At 48.5% G+C, this 18806-nt stretch overlaps 1 protein-coding gene across 1 annotated transcript in view; it reads left to right on the plus strand.

Annotated features, from left to right (window-relative positions):
- The window catches only part of SDK1 (sidekick cell adhesion molecule 1), a 718540-nt gene that overhangs the window by 244370 nt on the left and 455364 nt on the right, over positions 1-18806 (plus strand). The gene's annotated exons all lie outside the window — the stretch shown is intronic.

The raw sequence follows: 18806 nt of genomic DNA on the forward strand, positions 1-18806 counted from the left end.
TACATGCTTTACTGGTCTGCAGAAGTTTGGTGTTGATGGTATCATTCTTTCTTGTAGGCTATCTTTGTTGTTAATGAAGTAGCTTTTTGTTTTAGAGTTTGTTATAAGGGAATTCCTAAGTTCATATCTTTTGAAAAATATTGGTTCATTAAAACCCCTATTTTAAATCAACTTTGAGAACTGTAAGGAGCTCACTGAATATAGCATTCTTGGTAACCAGAGAATAGGATCCAGTTTTTTAACTTGGATTAGTAATTCTAGAATGAGTTATGAGGAAATGTAAAGTGACCTGTCTTTTTTTTTTCCAACCTGTCTTCTTAATGTTGAATTAAATCTGTTGTCTGAGCTTTTTAAGCTGATTGGTAAACCTCTGCCCAGCTCTTAAAAAAGTCAGCAGTCATTCTTTCTTCTCATCCTGTTACTCCCTCCTCTTACCCACCTTACTTTCTTGCTATCCTATTAGGAAAATCTTCAAAATCTACTTGTTTACTATCTAAGCACATAGGATTTATTGGCTAACTACCAATGCCTAACCATCAAAGACAGGAAACTTAACCCATTAAGGTAAACCTTTGATCAGCAGGAAATGACTAATTTTTTTTTTTATTCAATTTGACAGGCATTTACTAGATACTTACTATGTTCAAACTATTATGGATAATAAGAGGACTAATAAGTCAATCATCTGTTATTTAAAGTAACTTCTGTTCTTGCTTTTTTCTATTACTTTGCTAGAATTCATCAACCTAAAACAATAAAAGAGCCAGGTATTTTTATCAGCAAAATGGGTTTATTCAGGAACAGAAAAGAATTGCAGTCAAGGACATGTGATCTTTGGGGAACCACAGGCAAGTGTAGAGACAAAGAAGAGGAACAGTCTTTTATAGTGAAGGGGGACTATTGCGACAGTCTCTCATTGGCTGGGCTGTTGCTAGGCAGGGAGATATTCTCCTTTCCACCTGCTGAGTGGTTAATAGCCTTCTTCCTGTTGGAGATGCAAATCTAAGTCTCTTGTTGATGTCGAGGAGTCGGGTGTGAGAGCTCTCCTGGTGCTCCCCTGACTCCAGTTTAAATGACGTTTCTGTTTATTAAGTTGTTTAATGGTATTTCATGTATTTTTGTAAAGAAGAGATTTTTAATGACAATCCTAGGCAAAAATTTCTCATTGGAGAGGATGTGGAGCCTATTTAGGATTAGGATCCTCTAGACCCTCAGAGGGCAAGATTATGGGCCTAGTAGCCATCAAGACCTGGGCTTGGTGTAGACATCAGGTCTGACGGGAGTGACATCTCCGTGTGCTCTGTGAGGTGCACAGGCCACGGAAGGAGCCTGGGGAGACAGCAGGAATGTGCCAGAAAGACCACAGGTCCAACGATGTGAAAGGGCCTCGCACATTGCCTCAGGGCTCAGTGAATGGTGGTTCTGTTCTTCTTCTTCTTTTATGATGAATGTTCCTCTGTGAAGATAGCTTTTCATCAGCACCTGTGACACGCAGGGCACTAGGTACAGAGGATTCCACTGTGAACTCGATGGACCAACTCATTGCCCCCTGGAATTTGTGGGGGACGCCGAGTGCACAGGCCAAACAGCGTGTGTGACGGTAGTGGAATACAGCATGCAGCTGGCGTGTGTTCTTTTGAAGAGCAGGTGCAGGAAGAATTCCCATTGGAAGGGGTGTTCTGGCTGGAAGGTGGGTGGCAGTTGCTAAGAGTAGGGGGTGAGGGGAACCCTGTTCCTGCAGAGGCAGCATCCACAATGGCCATCCAGAAGGGAGGGGGGTGCAGAGTCCCCAGGAACTCGGGGTGCAGCCCGGGTCTGGGGCCGCATGGGCTCTGCTTGGGCAGTGCCTCTAGCTTGCTCGGAAGGTGCCTGGACTTTATCCCACAGCAGTCTGGGAACTACAGATTAAATACTGCTGGGATCTGAGAAAACACTTAGAAAAATTTCTCTGGTCTCAAAGGGGAGAATGGTTTGGGCTGGTGGAGGAGTTGCTGCAGGGCCAGGGGCAATGGCAGAATTAGGGCTGGAAGTAGGCCAGGGGCTGACGCCGACCAGCTGTGACCAGGAGGGCAGAAGAAGGCAAATAATCCCACAGAGGTGTGGCCAGTGGACAGAGTTGAGACTCAGAGGAGTCTTCTGATGGGGTCAGTCTTGGGGTGCTGTGTACTCTCAGCAATGGGAAATGGGTGGATCTGTTCACTCGAGGGCTGAGCCCAGGGAAGGGCTGGCATTAGGAAGCCAGGGTCACTGGACCACAGTAGACCAGCTGTCCACCACGGAATGGGAGCATTCACTGTATGTACAGCCTGGGAGAGTTGTGGCCACAGTGAGTCTCAGTCCCGCCCAGCACCTGGTAAACGAGCATTTCCTCCAGAGCCAGCCTCTGAGTAGAAAGCAGGCTCAGCCATTCTCCAGCAAGAACCCTGGAGTGGGTTGCCTTGCCTTCTCCAGAGGATCTCCCTGACCCAGGGATCAAACCTGGGTCTCCTGAGTCTTTTGCATTGGCAGGCAGATTCTTTACCACTGGGCCGCCTGGGAAACCTCTGAGTAAGAATAGTAAGCAGATGCTCCTTCCCCAGGGCTCGTGCCTCATCTGGATTAGCTCAGGGCCACAGCTGAACGGGAAAACCAAAGACTTTCCGGGAACCCGGCTGCTTTGTGGTCACTGTGGCCACCAGACACTGATCTCTGCTCTTCCTTTTTCTCTAAGGCAGCTGGGGAGCCGTCAGGCCCCACAGCTCTCTCCATTTTCCACTCACTTTTTCCAGTGCTCATTAAGGAAGAAGAGACGCAGAAGGAAGAAAGGAAAGGAAAGCTGAATGTGTGATAAGCTCAAACCTAGACACTGTTTTTTATCTTTGCTTTTCCTGACAGCTTCATCAATTCTACATGCATTTATTGAATATTTACTAAAGACGGGCTATATTTTAGGTGTCATTCTTTGCAGAGTTGGCGTTCTGAAGATAGGGTGTGTTGCAAGACTCCTAATAGTCTACTTTGATGAGTAAACTTGATAGACTCGGCTTCACAGTGAGGGCTCAGCTGTCTTTTCAAAGCAGACTCTCTGTGGTCCCTGATTTGACATGGTTTGTAAATTTCTGCTGTTAACTGGTGGTGGAACCTGAACCAGTAGGGCCAGCATGCTGTTCCTGAGAGTGTATGAACCTGGGAAGATTCTCTTCCTTCCCACAGCCCAGACCCTCATCAGTACTAGACCTAGGGTCCCACCATTTGCAAATAAGATGTCCATTCCCTTGTGTACCATCTCCCTCCACATACACATTCCACACAGCAAAGGCATCTGATAAAGTAGCTGATGCAACACTGCACTGTCTGGCGTCCTAAAAATCAGAAGGAAAACAGTTCACTTAAAGATGCGAAGCAAACCAGTTACTAAACTGAATGAAGCAGCATGTGATGAAAGGCGAAAGAAAGTTGAAAAGTAAGTCTACTGAAATGAATACGAATTCTAGGATTGAGAAGATCCGGAGTTATCAGCCTCACCAATTAATAACATGAAAAGCGCTTTCTCTGAATTATAGAAAACATCTGAGTGTGAGCTGTCGTGTTGGAGCCGCTTGGCACCTCTAAGTGCTGAGGAGTCATGTTCCAAGGTGCTCCTTCTAGCCCCCTCCAGGCTGTGTGAGTTATCACTACTTTACACTCAGGAGGAGCCCCCTTTACCTCTCAGAAGACAAATCCAGATCAAGGTGCTGGCCACGTTGGTTCCCAGTGAGAGTTCTCTTCCTGGCTTGCTGATGGCCACCTTGCTGTGTCCTCGTGGTGGGCAGAGAGAGTGCAGACCCCCAGGCGTCTTCTTCTAGGGCACCACCTCCATTCTCGTGACTTAATCTCATTGTCGTCACCTCCCAGAGGCCTGATCTCCAGACACCATCACACTGGATGTTAGGACTTTAACATAGGAAGTTTGGGGCAACAGAAGCCTCTGGTCCTTAGGAGCATCTCATTTAATATGTTTATTTAAGCTAGAAGAATACATTTATCAATTTTCAAAAGGGGGAAAACACCCACATAAGCTATAAACAGTGATTTCAGCTAGCTTTTTTTTTAATGAGCAAGAAAAGTATATGTAGAAACAAACTATAAAATTCCATTAAGTAAGAACTTCAAAGGGGCCATCTTCATAAAGGCAGTAGCTCTGTTTAGAGACAGTTTGGGGGATCAACTTATTAATAGCATTCAAAGATATTAAGCTTCCTTTGTTCTTTAAAGTTACGGGAATGAATTAAAAGCAAGATTCCCAGTCTATCATGTATCATTGAAACCCAAAACACAATAGCATTTGTCTTGTTACAGACCAGAGGAGGCTGTAAATCTATTATTCATTTTTTATTAAAGGTGCAAGCTCCAGAGTGAGGCCCATGAATAGCCAAGAGAAATAGGAGATGAAGCTTTTCATCTATCTGAGTCCCTCCCCGTGTGTCCCGGTCAGCAGTGATTCAGTGTTCCTGCTTCTCTTATGAATGTGTTTGTTTACCTGGACTATGTTCAAAGGCAAAGAGAAAAGAAAGGGGAAAGATGAGGAAAATCACAAATCTGACTTTACCTTTCAGAGCAGAGTTAGAGTTGTAATTAGAGACAGCTCTGTTGCCATTTCCAACTCTCGACAGAATTTTCCATCAAACCAGTTGTGCTCTGGATCTCTCGCAGACCATTAGGAGAAATGCAGGATGCTGCTGCTGTGCTATTCAGACTTCTCTTTTATGTCCATCCCTCTCGCCCTTGTCGGTCCCTTGGGGTCACCGTTGTTTACAGAGTAGGTGGTGGCCTGCCCCAGGTGAGGGCTTCTGAGGGTGCACCAGACACTTGGCTCTGACTCTGAACCAGCTGTGGGCACCAGGAGCAAGTAAGCTGCACGCTGCCTGGTCAGGGAAAGCCTGCGCCTTCTTCAGGGGCCTGCGAGCAAGGCAGAGAGCAGGGAGCAGAGCCGCCCCAGTGGATGCCAGGAAGACAGTGGAAGACCCCTGGTGACTTAGGATGGTGGCTTTGGAGGGAACTCACCTGGGTCGTGGCACCATGCCTTCAGCTGTCCAGCAAATAACTTCCTCACTTGAATACTTTGGTTGCACTATGGTAAAGCAGCCAGTATCTTTAACTTGCTAGAAAGAGCAAGTCGTAATCAGTTCTGCCAGTTTTCTCCAGGGCAGGAAGCATCACTGACACCCATGTGAACTATGCACAGGGTATGTGGCTGTGTTTTGATGTGTTAACCCATGTGAACCAACTAAAAATAGCGCTTCTTTACTGCCCCAGAAACTAGGGCTTCTGCGTTTTGTTCCTGATGCTTCCTTGATTCTGGTGGAAGGTGTGAACCTAAGCGATGTAAGTAGTCTCTGCAAAGCCAAAGGCGGCTGCTGTTTGCGGGGACTACCTACACCTGCCTCTGGGAAACAGCGGGCAGCTGGCGGGCGCCTGAGCAGAGGGCAGACTCAGTGTGCGTCTGTGTGCCCGTCCTGGCCGCAGACAGACTTCTTGGTCTTTCCTCAGTGCCCTGTTGTCACCTCCTGATGCGAGTCCTCGTGTCCAGTCCACGTCGCAGAGACGGGCTGCACATGATTCCCCTGGGGCCTGGTCTGCCTCTGAGCCCACTCTGCACCGAGTCCAGCCTCCTGCGTCTGGAGTCTTGGACCCCCTGCCACCCCCACGGGCCAGCTTGGCATGTCCTTTCCCTGTGCTTCCCTGTGAACCTTCTGTCCCAGTAACAACCATGGTGGTGACAGCAGAGCTCCTGGGCTGGTCGTCTGCTCCATCTTTCAGAGGAGGCCGGGAAGGTAGGGGGCCCAGCCCGTGGGCCCCGACCAGCAGGGCCAGGTGTCGAGGCTTTCCCGGCTGCGGCCCGCGTGCACCCTTCTGTGCAGGAGGTCCTCTCGGGGGCTCCCCTCCCTCCTGGAACCCCCAGGGAAGTCTCCCGTTTTGCAGTTGTTTAGCCATCTCTGTGTCAGACCCTGTGCCAAGAGCTTTCTGTGTCTGTTAACTGAGAGTGAAGTAAGCTGAGAATTTCGGCCTTGCAGCAGCCCTGGGAGGAAAGCATTCCCCAGTTTACAGATGAGGGGCCTGGCTCGCGTTAAGTTTTCATTTGCTGGTATTGTCCTCCAACCATGTTCCAAGCTTCGTGAGGGCAAAGACTGTAATTTCCTCATTTTCCATGTTCCCAGGCGACCCCTAATATGTTCATACAACAAGGAGGCTTGCAGTGAACGCCTTAATTAATGCAGTTTAAAGGCAACCTCGAGATACAGAGAAGGATGAGAGGAAGAGCAAGCAGGAGAGCTGGTCATTCACCTTGTGGAGAGGAGAAAGGGGCGGCGAGATCCCTTGCTTTCCCATCCCCTGCCCCCTTTTGGATTCATCTTGTCTGTTTTTTTCCCTGAAGTTTGCACTGTTTCCCCCTAAAAGGGAGGCTCTGTGAAAGCAGTATCAAGGCCAGTCCTTCCGTTCTAATCCTTGTTATGACTTCGCAGCCAGGCCCTTCTCTCGTCCAGCCCGCTTCCCGTGTTTTCCAGCTTCTCATCTCCATTTGGCTGTGGCCTATGCGTGGCAAGAACTTTATTCTTTAGGGCCCCAGTGGTGTTGGAGGGAAAGACACACCTGCGGAGGATCGTGGCAGCTAGTAAAGCATGTGCACGGGCAGCGGCGGGCTTCCCAGGTGGCGCTATTAGGAAGGAGCCTGCCCACTAATGCAAGAGACAGAAGAGGCGCGGGCTCGATCCCTGGGTCGGGAAGATCCCTTGGAGTGGGCCATGGCAACCCACTCCAGTGTTCTTGCCTGGAGAAGCCCACGGACAGAGAGCTTGGTGGCCTATGGTCCGTAGAGTCGGACACGACTGAAGCGACTTAGCAGCAGCATGGGTGGTGGGTGTACATGTAGGAATGTCCAAGCCTGAGGCAGTTGTCGTCCCAAGGTCCCTCTCTCTGTTGGCCGTAAGGAGACGGTGGGGTGCGGTGGTGGGAAAGGTATTTTGATAAAGAAACTCCAGCTGGAGACTGTGGACAGACTGGTGAAAACATCCTCCAGGCCTCTGGCCGTCTCTTCCATTTTAGGCCTCAACTGCAGCCACGTGGGCCTCGTATCAGCGCGACCTTGTTTATAGCTCTTGGTCTCATCAGGCTTATCAGGCGTGCCTGCGAGCATGTAAATCTGACAGTTCTTACTCTAACATAGCATTCTCCATCTTTCGGGGAGGAAACCGCCTTCTCAGTAAACACATTTTCAGTTTGTTGTGTTACTACTTAGAAGCTTTCCTCTTGTGCCAAGTTGCTCTTAAAGGTGACTGATTCTTAAAGAATATTTTATTTACTTTGAAATAAGATTCCGCTAGAACAGTTTTAAAACACAAGGAGAGTCGGCAGTCCCTTGCTGGAAATATGTGAGGCACTTAAAACACTGATATTCACGTCCATATTTATGTCTTTGAGAGGCTGTTCCTGTCCAGTTCATAGCACGTATATCTGCTTCACTCACTGAGTCACTATTTTGTGCAAGGGCCTCCACTCAGGGGTCTCCTAAAGATACAGAAATGAATAAGACACAACCATTCTCTGGCCCTTGAGCCCGTACACTTTGGGAGGGGAAATGAAGCTAGTGCTAAAGCGAGAGGCGGAGAGTCCAAGTGCCTTCTGAGAGGCACATTGTGCAGGTCAGAGGAGCCGGCCTGGAGAGGTGGCATCTGTGCCGCAGACTTAGGCAGGAGACAGGGAGCGGGGCAGGCGTTCCAGGGCGCACTGTGGACGGGAAAGCGTCTGTGAGCCCTGGGGCGTCCAGGCGGAAGTGAGGGCTGGGTGCGAGCAGTGTATCACGCAATAGGCTAGAACTCTGACCTGGGGTCAGACGCCAGCCATATTTCACCATCTAGGAGGAACCAAATGCCGGTCTGAGGCAGCTGATGATAGAGAAGTTTCTAGAATTTATAGAGCAGGAAAAGTAAATTGATTTGAATAATTTTTCCAAAGTATGTTTTTTGAAGCCAGATTAGAGTGTTGTTAGGAAAAAAAAAAGGGGGTTCTTTGCCTTTACAATAAGACTGTGCAGTGCCTTTGATGTGCTCTGTGACCTTCTGGATGGTGATGCATTTTGTGCCGTTTCAAATGTCCTGGACCGAAATCCCGAGTGGGACACCAACCGGGTGCCCCCTTGGGACTCCCTTGGCCGCCGCCTCCTTCCACCTCAGGTGCTGTCTGGCCCGCGTTCCCTGCCCAGTTTAACTCACAGCTCCGCCTGCCCCGCCTCCTCTGAGCTCCATTCTGATTCAGTTGCCCCTCCACTCCTGGACGCAGGTAAAATGCCTCCTGAGGGCATTCCTGATGAGGCGGCCGAGGGGTGGGTGATGCAGCCCAGACTTTCTGGGGGATCAACTTTCCAAGAGGTGAATCTTGATCCATAGGAATTGGGGGAGCTGGGCCGGTGGATTTCCCGTGCTCCGTCTCTCTGCTGGCTTCTCCTGAGAACTTCTCAGAGAAGCTGCTTGTGCCTGGACGCATTGCCAGGTGAGCTGAGGGTCTCTGAGTCTGTGCCATCACAGCATCCGGACGCCCCAGCCCTTAAGCTCTGCCCTAGCTTGTGCTTCCCGAGTAGAGTGTCAGCACTTAATCCTTGCCTCAGGCTCTGCTTTCCAGAGAGCCTGGGCAAAGGCAGAATCCTGTTTCTGTTGAGGCTTCACGAGCAGCGTTCACAGGGCTCACTCGGGGAGACAGTGTCATGGCTCGACAGGCTGGGCTGGGGCAGCAAGGATGACCATCTCTCAGTGCTCCAGACGAGCAGTGGGGAGGACGGGAAGGGCAGGGCGTGCCCGCAGGCAGCTGCTGAGCTGACGAGGAGCGAGGCAGAAGGACTTGGGGGGAGGTCTCTCAGGGATGACTGACAAAAACGAAGTGGTGTAAGCTGCATGTGGGTGCGTGTGAGCAGAGAAAGAGGGGGTGGGCTGCCTTGGCGTGGAAGGGGAGAGAACAGGGAGCTCTCGAGGAAGGGGTGACGCGGAAGCGAGGATGGAGTGCGCAGCCCCTGAGAACTCTGAGGAGCAGCGTCCTCATGGCAGGTGGGTCAGGCCCTGGGCTCAGGGAGGCATGGCGCAGGGGACTCACACTTAGCGGAGGGGCTGTGGGCACTGCCATGGTGGCGCTGCGGCTGGAAGTTTGGTTTGGCGGAGGGAGGGTGGTGCTAGAAGAGACATCTGGGTTGAGGGAAGGGCAAGATAGATGAGATGGGAAAAGCGAACGGAGCGCAAAACAGGTCACAGCCACGTTTGCCTCTAAAGATGTGGCGCGGTTTCGTCACTGGGGAAATAAATACCTGTTTCTCTTCACCTTCAGAGATTGGCGCCTGAGCTATTAAAGGGAAGACTGACATTGCAGGGCCTCCTCCATTTTCTCGTCCTTAAAGGAAACAGAGTGTGTGGCTCTTGGTCTCAGATGAAACAAGAATGAACTTTCGGATATGCAGATATGGGCTCCACAACTGAGAGCTAGTTGCTGTGCTGAGCAAGGTGGGGGGAACTGACTCTGGGGTTGGGACTGGCCCAGGAGAGAGGCCCGAGTTGCTGGGGATGGAGAGAGGCCGGAGCCACAGCTCTGCTGCGCTTACTCTCAGTGAAGTGAGCGGGGCTCACCTTGGGTGAGCGGTGAGCACCTTGGCCCAGTATCTCGGGCAAGATGGAGCCGCGAGAGGAAGGATTCAAGTCATACTAAAAAAAAGGGGGCCACGTTCTCCTGGGTCAGCATGGATCTGCAGAACCCAGCTGTGGGCCAGCAACTGTGAGCAGGAGCAAGCCTGCCCAGCTGCTGTGACCTTGGTAGCCCGTCTCTCAGGGATTAGCAGCAAAATTGAGGAGGGATTTGGATTTCCCACGCTATAGACACTGATATTGCAGTGTCCAAGGACAGAGTGACCTTAGCTGTCATCTGTCCATCAGGGGGATTTCTTAATGTTTGTGCAGGCAACAGGGGAGCACTCAGTGGAGGCAGAGACGCGGCCCCTTCTGCAGAGAGGCCACATGTGCTGGGAAGTTGTGAGAGGGGCAGTGTGATAAGGATTCCGTAGGAGAGTTATTTTTAAAGCAGCAAGGGTCCAAACAGAGTTAGCTGGCCTTATAGTGAAGCAGTTGACAAAGCTGCTAGCTGTAGTAGGAGAAGGAAGAAGAGGCGGAGGAGAGGGTGGGGCTCAGTGCAGAGGTGTGGGGTTCCCATCGTGGGCATGGCCTTATATGAAATCATGTTGGAAGGGCTGGCCATGGGTCCAGACACAAACTCTGCTCAGGGACCTAGGGAGGTGGAGGAGATGACTGAGTATTTAGCAGTCAGACTGACGCCAAGCTCAGAGGAGAGGTGATGAGGATGAAGGGTCAGAGGGGGTCTACGGGGTGTGAGACTTCCAGCATCTGCTGCTGGTGTTAGAGCTCTTCATAGAAGCAGAACCAGCGGGGGGCAACAGGAGAGAGCGAGATCTGCGGATGGCGGCTGAGACATCCCACACCCGCCACCTGCAGGCTGGAAGCCCGGGAAGGCTGGTGGAGCAGCCTGAAAGCCTGAGGGCTGGTGCTGTGGATTCCAGTCTGTGTCGGCTCAGCAGTCGGCACAGGGAGAGTGAGTCTGGCACTCCTCTTCCCGCTGGTTCTGTTCAGGCCCCCGTGGACTGGGTGGTCCTCACAAACAGTGAGAGGGGCCGTAGGTTCTGTTCAGGCCCCCGTGGACTGGATGGTCCTCACAAACAGTGAGAGGGGCCGCTGGTTCTGTTCAGGCCCCCGTGGACTGGGTGGTCCTCACCCACCGTGAGAAGGGCCGTGCTTACTCAGTCTACCGATTCAAACGCTCACTTCCTCCCCAAAGACCCTCACAGTTTAACTAGCCCTCTGGGCGGCCTTTGACCCAGGAGGCTGGCACACGAAAGTGACCGTCTCATTCCCCCCTGGCCTTCCTTGGGTGGAGCCCTTGCTTCGCAGGGGGGCACGTCAGACCTCCACATCCGGGTTAGGCACAAGCTCCCCTGGAGCGGAGTCCCGGTCTCCTCCTCAGTATTCTCTGCAGCCGGCGCAGTGCTTTCCATGTACTAAGTGTTCAATAAAAATGTGTTGGATGCTTCATTGATCCAATAAAGTTATGTCTATGCCAATATAGAATTGGTCTTGAAGAGCTGTGGGTAAATCAATTCTTTGTAAATTGAATCTTATTTCAAAGGTACAAGAGATCTTCAACATTTAAAGGAATCTTAGGTCAATCTTTGGGAATCCAAGAGTCTTTCCTCATGGATAAGGAAGCTGATCTGTAGAGAGATAAAGTGTCTTGTTGCAATCTGATATGCTGGCCAAATACAATGTTCCTTAAAGTCAAGTGTACCTATTTTTTAGGTAAGGACAGCTCAGAAGTCCAGCCATGGGGTTTATCACATTAGATTAATAATATCATAATTCCAGCAGTATTTATCTTTAGTCTGCAGATATTTAGTAGATTTCAGTTAAAGCGTTATTTCTGTTATACACTAATGAGTGAATTCTATATTGAATTGTTTTCCATTTTATAGCAGGTTAATATAAACAAAAGAATATATAAGCAGCCAAAGCTCTGGCCTAGAAACTTCACTTGTAAAAGGCCCCTGACACAACGTGCTGGGTTTTTCTCCAGTGGCTTGGGTTGAACACGTGCTCCTGGGTTCTCCATTGTGGTGGTGGAAATCCTTGAGGTTGTGGCTTAACGTTAAGTGTGAGAAAGATGTTGAGAGAGGTTTAGTGAAACCCTTTGGACACCTCACTGATTGAAGTATTCATTTAAAATTGATCAGGTTTGATCGACATCTGTATTGGGTTGATTTAGTTTCTTCTTGCTGTGTTCTAGAATGAAGTAATTTATTAGATGAGAGGAACTTGAGAAAAAACCACAGCTCCTTGGATCACTATTTTGGGTGATCCAAACCAAAGCAATAAAAGAATCACAGCGTGCATTTCATTTGCTCACCTTTCTCTTCATAGTCATTTTCACATGACTTCTGCTTGTCAAAAATGATTTTGAAGTTGTCATTTACTACAGAAGAGGCTTCCTTTTCATTTGGGATTTTAGTTTCCCGACAGGGAACAGTGAATCGGATGTGAAGGGCAGGAGTTAATCTGTACTGATACTCACTGACAGTTGTGGTACAGATATCACCTCATTTAATTCTCACAGCTCTGCAGGCTGGAAATTGTTAGCCCCATTTTGCAGATCTAGAGACGCATGGGATAAACAGACTTGCTCACACAGTTAGTGCGTCCCTGGGGCATCAGCGTCTGGACCCCTCTTGGCCATGCCCGCAGCCAGGGTGCCGTTGTCTAGTTTTCATGTGTGTTATCAACGTTGGCTGCTGTGACCACTGTGTTTGGAAGACAATGTGATATCATTTGCCTAAGAATCTCTTGAATAAGGCATATGCGTGCCAAGTTGCTTCAGTCCTATCTAGCTCTTTGTGACCCCGTCGACTGTAGCCCACCAGGGATAAGGCATACTATTTGAGCAATTTGAGAAGTTCTGGATAAATGGGCTCCTTGGATCGTCCACACCCTCAGTCTTTGTGCTCGTCACAGTCCCCGCTTAACCAGAAGTGCATGCTCCCTGGACTAGTCCTGTGGTGCCATACCAGATATACACAAAAGTGATGGGGAGGGAAGGTTTGTCTTCATGCTGGTGTGAATATAAATATGGGATGGAGGGCAAATAAGCTATGTGTGGGTTTATAAAATTCAAGACTAAAGCTGACCACTTCAGCTGAAGCTCCGATACCTTGGCCACCTGATGCAAACAGCCGGCTCATTGGAAGAGACCCTGATGCTGGGAAAGACTGAGGGCGAAAAGAGAAGAGGGCGACAGAGGATGAGATGGTTGGGTGGCATCACCAACGCAGTGGACGTGAGCTTGGGCTAACGCTGGCAGGTGGTGAGGGACAGGGAAGCCTGGAGTGCTGCTGTGCATGGGGTGCAGAGAGTCGCACAGCTGGGCGACTGCACAACAGCGGCGAGACGGAAGCTGGCCGCGCTGCTCGCAGCAGGCGGCTTCTGACTCTGCTCCCAGGATGCAGAGGGCACCGGTGCTTTCCCTCCATCTGTTATGGGTCCCCCTGAGTAAAAGTTGAATATTAGTGGATTTGAAGTAGAAATAGTCTTTCTTGAATTCTGGCTGGTTTGAAGTCTTTAAAAAACATGGGGGGGGGAGGGGGGGGATCAATTTAGATGTTCAACCTCCTTTCCTGTTCCTGTTCCCTTCGCTTTTCTTGGGATTGAAGTGTAAATGAGCAATGCTTACAGATGAAACACAACAGAGAAGGCAGGCTATGGGTGAACTGGAAAATCAAACTCAGGGAAGACTTATCACTTTTAAATTATGTGACAAATTTAATGAAATCTAATGAAGCAAACAAATTTAATGAAAAAGTGAATTGACAATTTAAAATACTCTGTTTAGCTTCTAAAAAGTGAATACCAATAAGTTTGAAATCACTAAATCATAGTAATCTCCTAGTTTATGCAAGAGAGTTCTGTTAATTAAAATTTAAAGTCTAAACATATTTTGGGCAAGATTGCTATCGTCAGATAGCTGTGTGTGATATCCTTCAGTTACTTTAAATGGTTCTCATTCTCAGCTGCACAGTGAAATCATAAAGAAAGCTTGAAAAATACTGATGCCTGAGCTCTGCTCCCGGACATTCAGATTTCATTGTTCTGGAGTATGGCCTGGGTATAAGCATTTTGTAAAACTCCCCAGGAGAGTCTAATGTGCTTCCAATGTTAAGAACCATAGATAGTTGTATTATAATCATTCTTTTATCACATTTGCTTTTTTTTTTTTTTAATTAGATCTCTGTATTTTAACATTTTGACTTTAGAGTTGTAAAATTTTGAGGAAGGTAGCTCAGATCAACTTACAGGCAATTCAGAATCTTGACCTTTATCCTTGACGTTTTTCTCTTTCAGATGGCAGTTACTGTAAAGATTACCCTTTTCCTTTTGCAGCATCATAATACTAAGTGCCAGGACCTAAGTTTTTGAAACCTCCCAGTAGACCCTTTTTAAACTGTTCTGGGCCTGCAGGCTATGGCGGGACCTGGCTGTTAATTCAGTACTTCCATCTGATTGACGTGGGGAGGATCACTGGCCACCTAGGGGAGGCCTTCCTGTTATTAATTCCTTTCTGGATGTCCTTTATGTGTTTGCCCAGAGGCCTTGGCATTGGGCACGTTGTGAAAGTCATAAAATTAAAGAAGCATTCTGCACTGCCTGCTCAGCCTGACATTCAGGAAAACAAACTACAGTAATGGCTGGCGCATCCTCCCTTGAAAGAACATGCACCAGATGTCTTTTTGGTGTGTATTTCTTGGTAGAATTTTCAGGGCGCCTACGGTGCACTGATGGATGAAGAAAGGGTTAGTGACGGTGATGAGGCCACAGCTGCTGGGAGCTGCTTGTAACCTGCGTGACCCTCTGGGGTGGGTAGGCATGTGTGTGACTGCATATGCACCCACATGTGGGCACGCTGTGGTGTACATATATTACTTAAAAAAAAAAAAACCTTGAAACAGGAAGTTCATTTTTAAAATGTAAACCTTTGAGTGGGTGAGTCTCCAACTTTTGTAGGCATATCAAGATCAGATTTGGTATCAAATTTGGGGTTCAAAGTTGGAGAGGCAATGATTTAAATAAACTTTCTCCCCAAAGCTGTTTTTCTTAGAAGCCCTGACACAGATTCCAACGAATCTATTGATGGTTTCATACAGAAACGAATGAATGTGTTTTTACCATTTGTGGAAATTATAGTTTTGAAGCTGGGACGGTCTGTGTATCACTATCGGCTCTATTTTTGGAAGTAATGGGGGAAGTATTTTGACCTGATTACTGCCTGTGGAGTGAGGAATTTCTTAGTATTTGACTGGCCACCTGCTGTTACTTTATTTCCTTAGAGCTCCTCAAGTCATTATAAGAATCACCCAACAGTCTGAAATCAAAATGATGTCTTACTGTAAAATGTCAGCTATCTGTCGTAAAAAAATTACATGCCATTTTAAATATAATTGCCATCCCTCCCCTCTCTCCCTTACATGCAAACATTTAAGAATAACAGAATCCTTGCAAAATGAGGAGGAGCAGTCCAAGGTTCAAGCTTTGCAAATCTGAGGAACTGCCTTCCTTCCATTTTCAGTCTTTTAATAGCCCAGATAATTGTAGCTCCACTCACTGCCCTTTCTGTCTCTTTGCCTCCTGGTCATCCTTGCGACATTTTAGTGATGCTGTTTGTGTGTTGCTGCTGATGAATTCTGTCCAGTGAAGCTTATTTATTTTCTCTCCAGCTAGCTTCTATCCTCCGTTTACTTGTCTTGGTATTCTCTTTCCTTTCTGTACTGCTACCAGACTTTCCTTTCCCTGCCTTTGTGTTGTGCCAGCAGACTGGGGGAGCTTATGGGCTCCCCCTGTGGGAGGCCTGTGTGGGTGAACGACACTGCTTTAGACAAAGAAGAGCTTGGCCACACCGCGACTCGAGACGCAGCTTGGATCGCCACCTCTTACCTGTCGTACCTGGCCGTTTGGGGGCATGTTCACTGTATCCTTCTGAAACGCTAGTTGGTTTGGCGCCAGGGCTCTACCTCATTGCTTATCTGTATCCCTGGGATGAAGGTGGAAAGTGGCCAGTGGGGCTGAGTGACCTCGCGTCTGTTGCCCCAGGTGCCAGGGGAGCGAGGACTCCCCCTGAGACGCTGTTGGAAGGCAGCGCTGCCGCTGGGCCTGCCTGGGCCTGCCTCGGTCTCTGTGGAGAGCGTGGTTCAGCTGACTCAACATCTGTGACGGCAGGCTAGGGTCTAGGCGCTAATTTGAGAAGTCTTACCCATCTTAAGGCTTATGTCTTGATACCTGTGTAGTAATGCTTTGTTCTCAGCACCTCAGGGCTTTTGAAAGAGGCACTTGCCTTAGGTTGCTTCTCCCCGGCAGCTGCCGCTCTGGGCCTCCCTGTCGGGTGTGGAGGACACAGGGACAGTGTGGACCGTCCCCACCAGGCCGTCCCTCCCTTCTCTTGCCCCAAAGGTCAGGGACAGCACGTGCTCCCAGTGGGCAATGATCGTGAGTCAGCTGCCGCTTTCCTTCAACCTTGCTTTATTTACTCAGGGACCTTAGAGGCTCAGAAGGTACTCAGCTCATTTTTATATAATTCTGCTCGTTTAGAACATGATTATTATTATTATTGAAGAAGACTTGAAGACTTTCTCATCATGGTTTTCCTTCTTATTCTCAAATTAAATCCATCAGCCTTGCCCAAGATCTGGTCCAAAAGAGGGCCGCCAGCCCCCAGGGGAGATGCTTTTAACCTTCCAGCATGTATGTCCGGACTCAAGCCGACTGTCCTCCCAGCCCCCTCCCGTGCCCTCTCCCGTGCCCTCTCCCGTGCCCTCTCCCGTGCCCCCTCCCGTGCCCCCTCCCAGCCCCCTCCCGTGCCCTCTCCCGTGCCCCCTCCCAGCCCTCTTCCGTGCCCCCTCCCAGCCCCCTCCCGTGCCCTCTCCCGTGCCCCCTCCCGTGCCCCCTCCCGTGCCCCCTCCCGTGCCCCCTCCCGTGCCCCTCCAGTCTCCCGCCCCTTCCTCCTGCTCACTGACTGCTGCTGACACCCACAGACAGAAACCGGTTCTTTTCAAGAGGACACAAGGCCGAGCAGGTTTTCAAACTTTGCATGAGGTTCCCTGGTCCAGCTCTGCCACTTCCCCACTGTGAGCCGCGGGCACATCCTTGACCCTGCATGCCTCAGGTTCCTCATCTGTAAAGCTGCAAACGTCATAGTACTTAGCATGCTTAGCGCACTAGCTGCTATTGTCATTTCCTAAACAGGCTACTTTAACAGCGTTACTGAGATAGTTTAAGGTCATGAAATCCACCTGTTTGAAGTATAAATTCAAAGTTCTTCCTGTGTTTGCAGGGTTGTCCAGCCATCACTACACACTAACTTTCGGGCCTCCCAGATAAACCCTGTCCCTGTTGGCAGTCCCTTGCCGTCCTCCCCCCTCTTCCTGCTCTGCTCGCCTTTCCCCAGGTGGCCTCTGATCTGCTTTGTCTGTAGATTGGCCTCATTCTGGGCATTCATACTGATGCACTCGTAAACCACACGATTCTTTGTGATAACCACTCTCAGCACAGTGATTTAAAGGTTCATCCGTTTTTCGTTTTACTGCTGAATAATATTATGTTGTGTACCCACCCACATATTGTTTATCCGTCATCTCTTGAAAGACACTCGTGGTGTGTCCGCCTTTCGCCTGTTACGACGAGTGCTGCCATGAGTATGCATGCGTGAGTTTTTATGTGGACACGTGTTTTCATTTCTTGTGGACATGTACCTAGGAGTGGAATTTCTGGGTCACGTGCTAATTCTATGTTTGATGCTCTGAGGGACTGACAGACTCTTTCCACTTTATGGTCCCATCAGCAATGTATGAGGGTTACAGTTTCTCCATGTCCTTGCCAACACTTGTTCTTATTTGTCTTCTTTGTAAAAGCCGTCATGATGGTGGTTGGGATAGGTTATCTCAATATGATTTTGATTTTGATTTTTGTAATGACTGCTGTTGAGCATTTTTGTGTGTGCAGTGCTCTCCGTTGGGTCTCTTTGTGACCCTGTGGACCTGTAGCCCGCCAGGCTCCTCTGTCCATGGGTTTCTCCAGGCAGGAATACTGGGGCGGCTTGCCGTTTTCTTCTCCAGGGGATCTTCCGACCCAAACATTGAGCCCACATCTCTCATGTTTCCTACATTGCGCCTGTTAGCGTAAATGTATTGACTGTTAAGAAAATTGCTTATGTTTAGAGGTAATAACTATGAAAAGTACCAGCTCCTGCTTTAGTAAAGTTTGTATCCATGGCAAGAGAGGATAGTTTTAAGTCAGAACTGTATGGGCAGTCTCGTAAGCATAACGGTGGGGAAGAGAGAGCCTTGAAATACCAGTGACCAGGTGAGCAGACACGAGCTATCGATCTGAAGCAGCTGGAGCAGTGGCTGAGAAAGGAGTGTCTCTGTTTCTGAGGCAACGGCTAGATGTCTGCCTTAAGGACTTTTGATTGAGGTAAGATTTGTAAATAGTGAGATTCACAGATATTAAGTGTGCAATTCAGTGAGTTTTGGCAAATATATAAATTCATGCAGCCACCACCTTCGTCTGGAAATAGAACACTTCTGTCACTCAATCACATTTTTCCATGTCCATTCCAGTCAATCGCTATCGCTGTCTGCAACCATTTTTCTGATTTCTTTTCACATAGATTAGGTTTGCCTGTGTTTAAATTTCATATGAAGGGAATCATATAGTATGGACAGTTTTTCTTTCACCCAGCATGATGTCTGTGAAATTCCTCTCTTGTGTTGAGTTATTGATTTCTTCATTTATATCAATGTCGTCTCTGTTGTTTTCAATTTAGGGTGTTATAATTCACGCCACTGTGACTATTCATGTAAAATTATGTGTGTGGACATTCTTTTCTCTCAAAGAAATATATAGGCCTGAAATTTCTGGTTCATTGAATAGGTGTTTAATTTGGTAAGAAATCGCCAGATCTTTCTCTCAGATGGCTGTACTATTTTTACACTCTCACCAGTCATTGAGGAGGATGTTATAGTTGCAACATGTATTTGCCCACATTTAGTGATGTCTGTCTTTTACAATTTAGCCATTATCGTCCCTAATTTCAGATGGTATTAAGCACCTTCCTGAGTGCTTGTTAGCTCTTGGTATTTCTTCCTTTGTGAAGTGTGTGTTCAAGACTTTTGCTCATTTTATTTACACTTGCTTTGTGTTATCATTGAGTAG

Source organism: Capricornis sumatraensis, chromosome 3 (genome assembly GCF_032405125.1).
Source record: "Capricornis sumatraensis isolate serow.1 chromosome 3, serow.2, whole genome shotgun sequence".
Lineage (NCBI taxonomy): Eukaryota > Metazoa > Chordata > Mammalia > Artiodactyla > Bovidae > Capricornis > Capricornis sumatraensis.